General features: G+C 35.9%; 1 protein-coding gene and 1 pseudogene across 3 annotated transcripts in view; one reads left to right on the forward strand and one right to left on the reverse strand.

Moving 5' to 3' along the window:
* The window catches only part of Zfand3 (zinc finger AN1-type containing 3), a 242,989-nt gene that overhangs the window by 47,129 nt on the left and 184,076 nt on the right, over positions 1–11,784 (forward strand). The gene's annotated exons all lie outside the window — the stretch shown is intronic.
* On the reverse strand, positions 6,594–6,694 carry LOC125617547 (annotated as a pseudogene).

The raw sequence follows: 11,784 nt of genomic DNA on the forward strand, positions 1-11,784 counted from the left end.
AACCACTCTACCACTGAGCCATAACCCCAGCCCTCCTTTTTATTTTTATTTTATTTTGGGACAGGGTTTTGCTAAGTTGCTTAGGGCCTTGCTAAGTTGCTGAAGCTGTCCTCAAACTTGAGATCCTCCTGCCTCAGCTTTCTAAACTGATGGGATTACAGGTGTGTGACACCATGCCCAGCCACAGGGGGGCTTTTTTGGGGAAAAGAGTAGGGCAGGAAGGCTGTGTGTTCATTGGCATCTTTGTCATCAATGGGCATGTGTCCTTTTATCTCTGTCAGGAATACCCTCTGTGGCCAGTTAACGAAAGACTAAGGAGGGGCATTACAAGGGCACCAGATATTCTGGGTTAGGTGAATCTAAAGTAAAGATTAAGCCAAGGGATTAATGAGGGGAAGAAGAGCAAAAGAGAGGGGACAGAGAAGGACAAATCAAAAAGACCCCTGTTACAGGTAAACCATATAGTGGAAGCAGGTAATTCGGGGCAACAGAAAAATTTGCATGGGAACATCATTGACATAGACTTATTAGTGGAAATCACTTACTTTTTGGACACACCAAATGGTATATTTGTAAAACAAAAATTAATGTCATCTCAAATACTGTTTTATAATAGTTAAATATATGACTTTATTTTAAGCAGTCTTTTTTTTGGAGTTAATATGCTGAGCTAAGGAAGACGTAGTCTTTTTTTTTTTTGTACTGCTTTTCACTGAGATATGTGGGCACCCAAGGCATTGCTGTTTAATTCCCTGTTCTTGTTCAGTTTTACTCTAGTTTTGTTATAAGTTTAGAGAACCAGCCTAATATAGGAGTGGTATTTTTGGTGTCTCAAAGGGTTGATATGCTTTGTTTAGTAACACTATTGAAAGCCTGCCTGGGTTCTATGTGTGTGTTTTAGATGAAAATAAATACAAGGTGTTCTGTGCAGAGATTGAGAGTGGGAGAATGATGGGGGAAATTAAGGCACACAAGCTTTATTTTTATTTTTTATTTAAACCTGCAACCAAGGGAACCTTTTTAAAATATGTTGTAAAGGTCAGTTTTTATGTAGGAATACTTGAGCTCTGTGTGACTGAATGAGACACTTTCACTTCTGATTTATAAGCTATCGTTATGACTCAGGATTTTGTGAATTGTCATTGTTAGCTTGTGATCTAGGCATCCAGCTACTGGATAAATATCCAAAGGAAGGGAAATCAGTATACCAAAGAGATACGTGTACTCCCATGTTTATTGTAGTACTATTCACAATAGCAGAGATAATGGCATCACCTGAGGTGTTCATCCATGGGCAGGCAGATGGATAAAGAAAATGTGGTACATGAATAAAAAGGAATGAAATTCTGTCATTGTGGCAACATGGGTGGTTGGAGGATAGTGAGTTAAATAAGGCAGAGAAATAGAACATGTTCTCACTCATGTGGAACCTAAAAAATTGATTTCAAATAGTGGTCACTAGAGACTAGAAATGGTGGGCTAGGGAATAAGGGAGGTGAGATTATGGGTACCAAAATGTAGGATAAATAAGTTGTAATGTTCTACAGCACAAGAGGATGACTATAATTTACAACAAATAATCATGTAAGAAAGGAGTTTGAAGGTTCCCAACACAAAGATGATAAATGTTTAAGAAAATTGAAATACCCTGATTAGATCATTACTTGTTAAGATGGTATGGAATTATCACAGTGTGCCCTGTAAATATGTTCTATTAAAAATAAATAAATTTTAGCCCAGTGTGGTGGCACATGCCTATAATACTGGGTACATGGGAGGAAGAGGTAGGTGAATCATAAGTTCCAGGCCAGCCTTAGCTTCACCAACTTAGCAAGGCCTTGTTTGAAATTTTTAAAAAAGGACTGGGAATGTAGCTCTGTGTAAAGCACCCCTGAGTTCAATCCTCATTACCAAATAAATTAACAAATAAATTTATTTTAAAAATGCTTTTCTTATTAGGAAGCATGTTGGATCTCACTTTTTTTTTTTTTTTAAATCTGATAACCTTTTGCATTATTTGGATCCATATAAAGAATCCTTTATAATCCTTTACCATGTTTGCCATATAAAGAATCCTTTCTATGGATCCAAATAATGGTTATAGTATAGGGCAGAGAGGAGAGAAAGAAGAGGAAGAGGGAAGAGGGCACAGAGAAAGAGGGCAAAGAGCAGAAAGGAAGAGGGCAGAGAGCTGTGAGCTTGCAAGCTTCAGCTTAAGAAGGGTTGTGTAGGCCATGTGGCGGGTGCCAGTTGGCAGGGTGACTCAAGAACATCAAGAGGACACTGTGTTCCACGGGGATTGGTTGAGAAAACCTTTGAATTTGGCGCTGTTTGGCTTGGCATCCTTCGGAGAGGAGGGGTAAGGGATTACATGATATTCTCGGGAGATGGAAACTTAACTTCAGCGGGGAGTCTCCCACATACCCAATGGTCATACATTTTGCTTTTGTATATTTTATGAAACTTTTACTACCTTGTTACTATTTTTTGTTTCAGTAGTCAATTATATTTTAAAGAGAATTAAGAAAAAAGTCTTATAGTTAACTGTAATAACTGTCTACTGCTCTTCCTATTGGATAATCATTTTTCATTCTATCGAAGAATTTCCTTTATCATTTTTTATCATGGAACACCACTGGTGATAAATTGTTTTTAAAACTTTGAAGAAGTTTTCATTTAGCTTTGCTTTTTTTTTTTGATGGTACTGGGGATTGAACTGAGGGGTACTCTACTACTGGCCTACATCGTTAGCCCTTTCATTTTTTATTTTGGGGAGGATCTTGCCAAATTGCTAAGACTGGCCTCCAGCTTATGATCCCCCTGCCTCAGCCTCCCAAGTCACTGGGATTAAAGATGTCATCACTGTGCTTGGCCTGTAGCCTTTGTTTTGAAAATATTTGCATTGGGTATACAGTTATAAGTTGGTCTTTCCCCCCCAGGGTATTTTAAACGATGTTGTCCATTATCTTTTTTGAATTGTTTATGATGAGTAATCTATTGTCCTTATTTTTCTTCTTCTGTATTTAAAAGGTATGTTTTTCCCTGAGTGCTTTAATGTGTTCTCTATGACAGATTTCAGGTGATTTAATTATGATATACCTTGGTGTAATTTTCTGCCTGTCTCATACTTGCAGTTCATAGAAATTCTTGGGCTGCTATTCTTATACATTTCATTGAATATGAAAACCTTACAGTTGTTATTTCTTCACATTTAATAATCTCCTCCACACATATTGGGTCACTTGAAATTATCCTATATATAGTTAACTGAGGCTGTTATATCCTCCTCTTGTTTTTCTGTGTTGTTTTTGGTAGTTTCTTTTGTTACATCTTCATGTTTACCAGTCCGGTAATTTGTAATTTCCTGGGGATTTTTTAGTTTGGAAGTTACAGGATTCATCTCTAGAGGTTCAGATTGAGTCTTTATATCTTTTATATCTCCTGTTCAACTTTTTGAACATGGCAGAATAGTTATTCACTATGTTTTAATGTCCTTGCCTGCTAATTCTGATGTTTGTTTGTTCTGGATCAGTTTTGATTGACCCTCTTATTTGGGTCATTTTTTTTCACCCAAAGTAATAAGTTCTGTTGTGGACTAATAACTGATTTTAAGCCATTTAATGTGTTAAATAGGGAGTTAAGGGGCTGCGATTATGGCTGAGCAGTAGAGTGCTGGCATAGCGCGTGCCAGGTGCTGGATTCGATTGATCCTCAGCACCACATAAAAAATAAGTAAATAAAATAAAGGTATTGTGTCCAACTGCAACTAGAAAACAAAATATTTTTTAAAAAATTAGGGAGTTAAATGATGTCAGTGCTTTAGTATACTCCAAGGAAACAATGTAACTTAATAGGTGAGAGCTTGGATTCTGGAATCATGTAGCCTCTGGGTTCGTTTCTGGCTCTGCCACTTGTCTCTGGAGAAATTAACAATTAGATTTGTGCAGTAGATATCATAAAATCCCAGATTAGGATGTTCTTATGGGAACGGGGAACAAGGGGTGAAATCTAAATTATACTGGGATAAGAGTCTTTGGGTTCTCATTGAAAGTCACATGCAAAAAAAGAGGAAGAAGTAAATGGGACTCTAGGGTTTTCAGCTGCTGAACAGATAAGAATATTGATTTGTGGTGGGAGCATGGTTTGGGGGTGAAGAAGTATTGATGACTTTGGTTTGGGTAATGTAGGAACTGTATATGTTCTGTGGTGTAATTAGAATTTGGAACGGCGTGAAAGGTCTAAAATCAGTTTTTGAAATTTCCATGTTAAAATGAGATCCTTCACATACTCGGTGTTCATTAAATGTTTGAAAGGCAAAATAGAATTAGGCTCATTATGCAGTAGTTCTAAAATACCCACATAACTGGAGATCCTGTTACAGCACATATTGCTGGGGCCCATTCCCTGGAGTTTAAAATGTAGTCAGCATGGAGTGGGGCCAGAGCTATTTGCATGTCTAACAAGTTCCCAAGTGCTGTTTTGGTCTGGGGACCACTCTTTGAGAATTACTGATGTAGGCAAGTAATATAGGAGCATAAGGAATGCTCAGGTTCTAGAGGGAAAGAAAAGTAGATATATCAAGTCACAGAGGTGTGACTGTCAGTTGCTAGATGATACCAGTAACCTAGATTTTAGAAAGGAGTTATTTTAAGATTTGAAGCTTGAGTGTTAAATGGTATCAAGTGAGATAGAGATATTAAAATAAATGAATAATGATCATCATATTTAATAATTAATATTGTCATTTGTAACTTTAGAGAACAGTATTTATCTTTTGAGTCCCAGCATTTCAAAATTTGAGGAAATCTGTGACTTTATCAGAATGTGAAAGTGCTTATAATTTTATACACATTTTCAAGGTGGTTTAATATATTTCATTGAGGCTCTAGCTTTCAAATCAAGAATTATGCTTTAGGATAGTTTCATTAAGAATAGTTGGTGTGGAAACCAGACCTTAAGATGGAGAGTGGGGAGGAAGGAAGCAATTGTAGATAAGAACGGACAGTCCTTAAAGATCATAGTATTTGCTGGGAGTAAAAAAATGATTGTGGAATTTCTTTACCTGAAGATCTTTCTGATTTCAGAAAAACAAAATGGCCTATGGCTTTCCTGGCCACTTATCCCTCTGTTGCTATCTTGGTCTGATGTGGTTAGAACTGATGACTATGTTTGAGATGATATTATAGTCTTTCTGTTATGTATTGAGCAAGTTTCCTCCATCTTTCAGGAAAAACACATTTTTAACCCCTCTAGAACAAATTATTTTTTTCATCACTTGCCAATTCTAGGGGAAATGTTTTGCCATATATTATGCCTTTGTTGTAATGCTCTGGACTAGATACCCTTTTTTTTTTTTTTTTTTTTAAATTTGTTGAATTCTAGCCCTCCTTTTGTTCATTATTGTGACCTTGGTCAAATGGCTTAAAATTCTCAGATTGTTGTTTTGTTTGGTGAGGATGATGATAACTTGTCATACAGGAGATCTGTGAGGATCAATTAATTTTGTGAGGCATTAGGTAAAGTATGAACCTGTAGGCATTTACATTATTTCTTCTTAATATGCACAGTCTAATAATAGAAGCAGTTGGTAAACAATCCTGGGTGGTTTGTTAGCTTTTTGTTACTATGACAGAATACCTGAGAAAATCAGTTAATAAGGAGTAAACGTTTATTTTGGTTTTTGGTTTTAAAGTGTTCAGTCTATGGTTCACTTGGCCCTGTTACTTTAGGCCTGTGGTGAAGGCAGAGCATTATGGCAAAGAATGCATAGTGGAGCAGAGCTGCTTACTTCATGGTGGTCAGGAAGCAGAAAGAACAGGATGTGGCCAGGTCCCAGTATTCCCTTCAATGGCATGCCCCCCAGTAGTCTTTCTTCTAATAGGCCTCACTTCCTAACAGTGCCAAGCCTTGAAATTGGTGACCAAGCCTTGAGCCTGTGGACCCTTGGGGGACATTTAAAATCCAGACTGCAACAGGTGGTCTAGATTTGTTTTTCACTCAAGCAGAAAACTTGGCTGTAGTATTCTGAAATGATTTGGGAAAATTGTTGCATGTGTTTGAAGTAAATGAATAGAATGCAAATAGAGTTGCTACCTGCTTTTTACCTAATAAATGTAGTAGAACCTATATCCTAGTTGTTGATAAGATGTAGGAAACTTGTCAGTACTTTATTCATATGCAAATTGTATATAGGTTGAAATTATAAGGAAAGGTAGCACAATCCTGGTACATATTCCTAGTGGGATATTTTATGCTTGTGCCTTTGGAGAAAATTTAAATATTCTATGTATTGGACATATAGGGCATTATACTGTATGATTTGTTTCCTTATAGTCAGTCCAGAAATCTTGTATACAAATCAAATAGGGAAACTGAATCAGTGGAATTCAGAATTAGATTTTTTAAAAAAGTTTTTATTCTTTTTAGTTATACAATGACAGTAGAGTCTATTTTGACATATTTATACAAATATGGAGTATATCTTATTCTAATTAGGGTCCCAGTCTTGTGGATGTATATGATGTTGAAATTCACTATGGTGTATCCATATATGTACATAGGAGAGTTATGTCAGATTCATTCCATTGTCTTTCAAAAATCGCTTTATGAATTTGTGTGTAATCCTTGCTCGGGGGCCATGCTAATCTTCACTGTATCTTTCCAATTTTAGTATATGTGCTGCCAAAGTGAGCACCAAAATTAAATTTTTGATTTTTTTTTTCTTGGAGCGAAGAATTTAGAATTATGAGCAGAAAAGGTGTCACAGAATTTTTTTTTAATGTTAGTCTTTTTTTAGTCATGTGTTTTTAGACTGGTAAAGTTTCAGTATAGATAGGAGTTTTGAAAAATTGCTCATTTAGGTCTACTGAGAAATATTAAATGAAAAAATTTTAAAAATCATGCTATATCACTATCTCTCTAATTATCAATCCTGGGAGCTAAATATTTGACTTAAGATAGAATTAGAATTGATTTTTACTTAGAAACAAAATTGATCTGACATAGTTCTAACAATGAAGTTTTGGTTAAATATAAATTAGAGTTTCTTCCACACTTGTAAGATTCCTTGTTTGGCTTTTAAAGACCCCCAGATAGGTGAATGTACCTTATATTTATTTCACGTTTAACAAAGGTGAATTTCCGTATGGGTAGATGTGAATTATGGTGAAATTTCTCTTCAAAGCTCCCCCCTACCCAAGGTATTTTCCAAGCCTTAAGATGGCTGGTTTCCATAATTTTATCCTCAAAGGTAAACCCTGAACCTTAGCTTTAAGGTACAAGCAGGGTTAAAGGGCTGCAGAATCCCATATCTTTCCTTCTGTTCTAAGATCAATTTTTTACTCAGGTTTAGTGCTAATTTGTTGGCACTAAACAAATTAGTGCCAAGGGTTAAAGGTGTTAGTGAAAGGGTTACTTTGTGAAGAATTAAAGAGCTAAGTCCTTCCTGAGTAGAATGGAATAATGAGTACCAAGATGTAGCATTCCCATTTTACTTTCAGAATTCTCTTAAATGCCAGACTTTGCTTTTGTGCTGCAGTTTTAACCAATGTGATGCAGCATAGCCTAACACAATACAGCAGTCCACAAATCAAGCTTCTGTTTAGTCCTGTGACATTCATGTGTAGCAATATAAAATGTTTGAACATTATTATTAATGCAATTTCTCCATAGTAGTGATGGGTCTCTGCAAAGGCATTTAGTCTGACCTTATCAGAATAGGAATGTTAGCTTGGAATCTCATAGATGGCCACAAGTCCCGGAATTCTATCTTGCTGTTGTTATATATGCAGTGTTAAAAACTAAGTTTTACTTTAAACATTTTTAAAGTAGTTAACATACCATGTTTTTTTTTCTTTTCTTTTTTTCCCCCCAATGCTGGGGATTGAACCCAGGGCCTCACGCATGTCAAACAAGTGCTTCATCACTGAGCCACATCCCTACCCGTAATCATGTATTTTCTATTGGTTGTAGTAGTTCATCTGTGTTGTTTCACCATTCAAATAATGTCATTTTGAATGATATGGATACATATTATGGGTAGAAATGGATGTAATTTCATGGAAATGGTGAAATATATAAATATAAATGTGAACCTTTGATTCATAGAAAACATTTTCTGGAGCTGCTTTCTTGTTGTGCCTATATTTTGAGTTTTTCTACTAAGTTGAGACTAGACCTAGAATTAAATTGAGACTAAATAGACGCAAGTTCTTCAGTCTTCTAATTTAATCTATTTTCTTCTTGAGGTCACTTAAACCTGGGCATCTGAAACTTGAGAATGAGTGCTTTATGAACATAAATTGCATTTGTTTAAAGATAATTTTCTTAAATGTCTACTATTCTTATTGCCTTACAATAAGTACTGTAGGGAAAGTAAATATTTATTCCCTACTCACAGAACCTTTTAAAGTCTAATTGGGAGATAGGCATAAATATTGAAATAACTGTACAGTAAATCCTTGAAATTTGTGGGAGATGTGTTTTGAAACCTTCAAGATATTAGAGTAGCATCTATTTTTCTCAGTTTTCTTAGCTTAAAATGGGGACAGTACTACTGTACATGTTGAGGTTCTATGTTAAATAAAAACCATGAAACTATACTAAGCTGGTTTTCTTAGGCTCACTTACCAGCCTAGGAACTCAAGCTGGCACAGCTGTCCTGCAATAAAGACAATTCAAATTCATATTTAGCAAAATCATTTATTATATTCAGTGAACCCTGAAACCCCAAATGTCAAATCCTCGAATGCCAAATGTTTAATGAGACGAGTGTTTCAGGTCTTTGTTGCCAGCACACATTCACATACACCTTCCGCTCTGTGGATGTTTACTTGTGCTTGTAACTTCCTTCCTTTTGCAGAATTGCTCACTCTTCATGAATTATATCCTCTTAGCATGTACTCTGCTGACATTCAAACAACTATCTCTGAACCTTGAAGCTATCTTCCCATGTGCATGCCTTTCCTTTTACCTAAAAGTTTGGGAAAGGCTGCCATATTCTCTTACTTGCTTCATTCTAGGTGCACAAAATTCTCTTATCTAGGTTTTTACTGAGTTCCAAGTTATATGCTAATCATCTATCCTAAGAGTTCTTTTTCACTCACCTCCATCTTCAAAATTAAACTTATCACTTATTTCTAGTTTTTAGGCTTCCCTCCTGCCTCACTGACAATTCTAAAAGTTTCCCCTATAATGTTTGCTACTCTGCTTCTGAATGGATAGCCTCCTTCATTCCAAAGTCCTTTTCTTTGACGTTCTGCTGTTTTCTCCCTGAATGTAGAATTTAATAAAGTTTCCCTGTTGATCTGTCAAATCTTTCTGAGATCTCTTTATTGGATATAGAATTCTTCTATACTACAAGACAAGTGAGTAATGCAGGGTATACAAGGTAGCTGTTAAGTGCTTATCTTCCCATAGTATTGACAAGATCTCAGTTACAAACTCTCTTTCTTTTTTAAAAAATATTTATTTTTTTTAGTTGTAGTTGGACACAATACCTTTATTTTATTTATTTATTGTTATATGGTGCTGAGGATCGAACCCAGGGCTTCGCGTGTGCTAGGCGAGTGCTCCACCGCTGAGCCACACCTCTGGCCCCAAAGTCTCTTACTTTCTAAATCCTACTTTCCTAGAAGAATTGTCAAAAAGTTTTGGCTTCAGCCAGTGTTCCATACATTAAAATCCTTCCATTTTTTGTTTGTTCTGTTACAGTTCTGTTTTTCCTTCTGTTCCATTCCCTTTCCCCACAGTTTTTGTTCTATTCTTCTTTTTCACTAACTCCTGTAAAACAAAACCCTTGAGTCAACTCTTTACTCAAACCTTATATACACTATTACCATCTTCTCAAGAATCAGGTAGTATGACTTCTAACTTTTGTAGGTAGGTTCTCTGAGGTGCCTGACTCATGAGGTAGCTTACCCATAATCTCTGTGGTACTTTGGAGAAATGTGCACTTTTAATAGACATAGAGGGAAATTTAAACTGGTAATACACAGGTATGTTTTGGCTGGGTCTTCTGTGCTTGTGTGTAGTTTGAAGCAGAGAAAACCTTGCCAGAAAGAACAAAGCAGAAGCATGAACAGTATGGATGACTGCACAGTCCCTAAGAGATAGCTAGCCATCTTTATTACTTTCTGTCTTACATACCATAGAACCGAACCAAATACCCATATTCATTGAACAGCATCTGATTCATCATGCATTCAAAAATTCTTTTTCCTGTAAGTTCTAAGTAAGTTGACAGTTTTCTCTTCCTATTTTATGTAGTTTTCAAGATCCTGTGGCTTGATGATTAAGGGCTTTGATTCAGAAGTCAGGCATATCATTTACTCTGAAATTTGGGTAAGTTATATGACCTTTCAGAGCCTTAGTTTCCTCATCTGGAGAATGAGAATAGTAGCAGGACTTGGCTTGCTATGAGGATTTAATAAGATACTGTGTATCAAGCATATTACCAGATTAAGAATCGGTAACAATAAAGGCATAAAATATAAATCCTATTCTTTAATTATTATATTATATTGAACATAGGTATTCTTTTAGGTTATTATAAAATTTTGTAAATTTTTACCCTTGATTTCTCTACTTCTCTTATTATAGTGACAGTTTGCAGGGTGGCACTGATATGTGGACTGAACTTGAGTTACACTATTTTAATGTATATGTACAAGGCAAAATATAGTTGGGAAATAAAACAGAACTATTCCAATAACATTTATATTAAGTAACAACATTTCAAATCCATTTCTTGATTCTGGAAGGTGTACGAGGGTCATTTGAGGCTTCTAAATGCCTTCCTTATGTGATTGTCATTCTGTTGCTTACTGGTGATAAAAATCATTCTTTTCCTTTGTGTTGTGCAGTTCTTTCCTCATTGCTTTCAGTTTGGAAATAAGAAAACTCTACTCCCTGAAGGCCATATAAGCATGCATTGCCTTGGATGTGAATCAGTTTTTTAAAGTATTACGAGAGTGGGATTCTAAGTACTACTATACTACCTTGTGGACTAAGGTGAAGCATTGTGGCCAGAATAACTTTAAGGATGACTAAAACATAACTTTAAATTAGACTGTGTGGTTGTAATTAGACTGTGTGGTTGTAGATGAAGGGGAAACATAGACAGTGGAGCTTGGCCTTTGGAATTTCCTTCTGTGCAAAAGCAGAAACAGACCATGAATCTGTGGTATAGAATTGTTCACAGTAGGATTTAGAAATGGCAGTTGTACGTGATGGCTGAAAGTCTATAATGCCTCTTGTGGACAGGATTGGGTATTTTCTTTCAAGTATTTTAGTGGAAATGAAACATCTGATTTTGTCTTCAGAAAAATTATAACTTTCAGTTAAAAAGCATATATTAATGCTAAGCATTGTGCTGAGGTGTCTTATAAAACATCACCTAACTCACCACAGATTGATCCCCATTACTTAATGGAACAAACAGAGCTTTGTTTAGAGGGATTAATATTCTCTTCAAGGCTTCATACTTGTAAGAGGCTGAACCTGATTTTGAATCTAGGTTTTCCAGACTCCTAAGTTGATTTCTTTTTTTCATCTTTAAAAGAACAAAAACAAAAAAACCCACGGCTGGTTACAGTGATACATACCAGTAATTCTAACAATCCAGGAGGCTGAAACAGGAAGGCTGCAAGTTCAAGGCCAGCCCCAGCAACTTAACAAGACCCCATCTCAAAATAAAAAATTTGAAGAACTAGGGATATAACTCAGTGGTAAAGTACCCCGGGTTTCAATCTCCAATACTCCCCCCCCCCCCCCAAAAAAAAAAAA

The sequence above is a fragment of the Marmota marmota genome, unplaced genomic scaffold (assembly GCF_001458135.2).
Source record: "Marmota marmota marmota unplaced genomic scaffold, marMar, whole genome shotgun sequence".
NCBI classification, from domain to species: domain Eukaryota; kingdom Metazoa; phylum Chordata; class Mammalia; order Rodentia; family Sciuridae; genus Marmota; species Marmota marmota.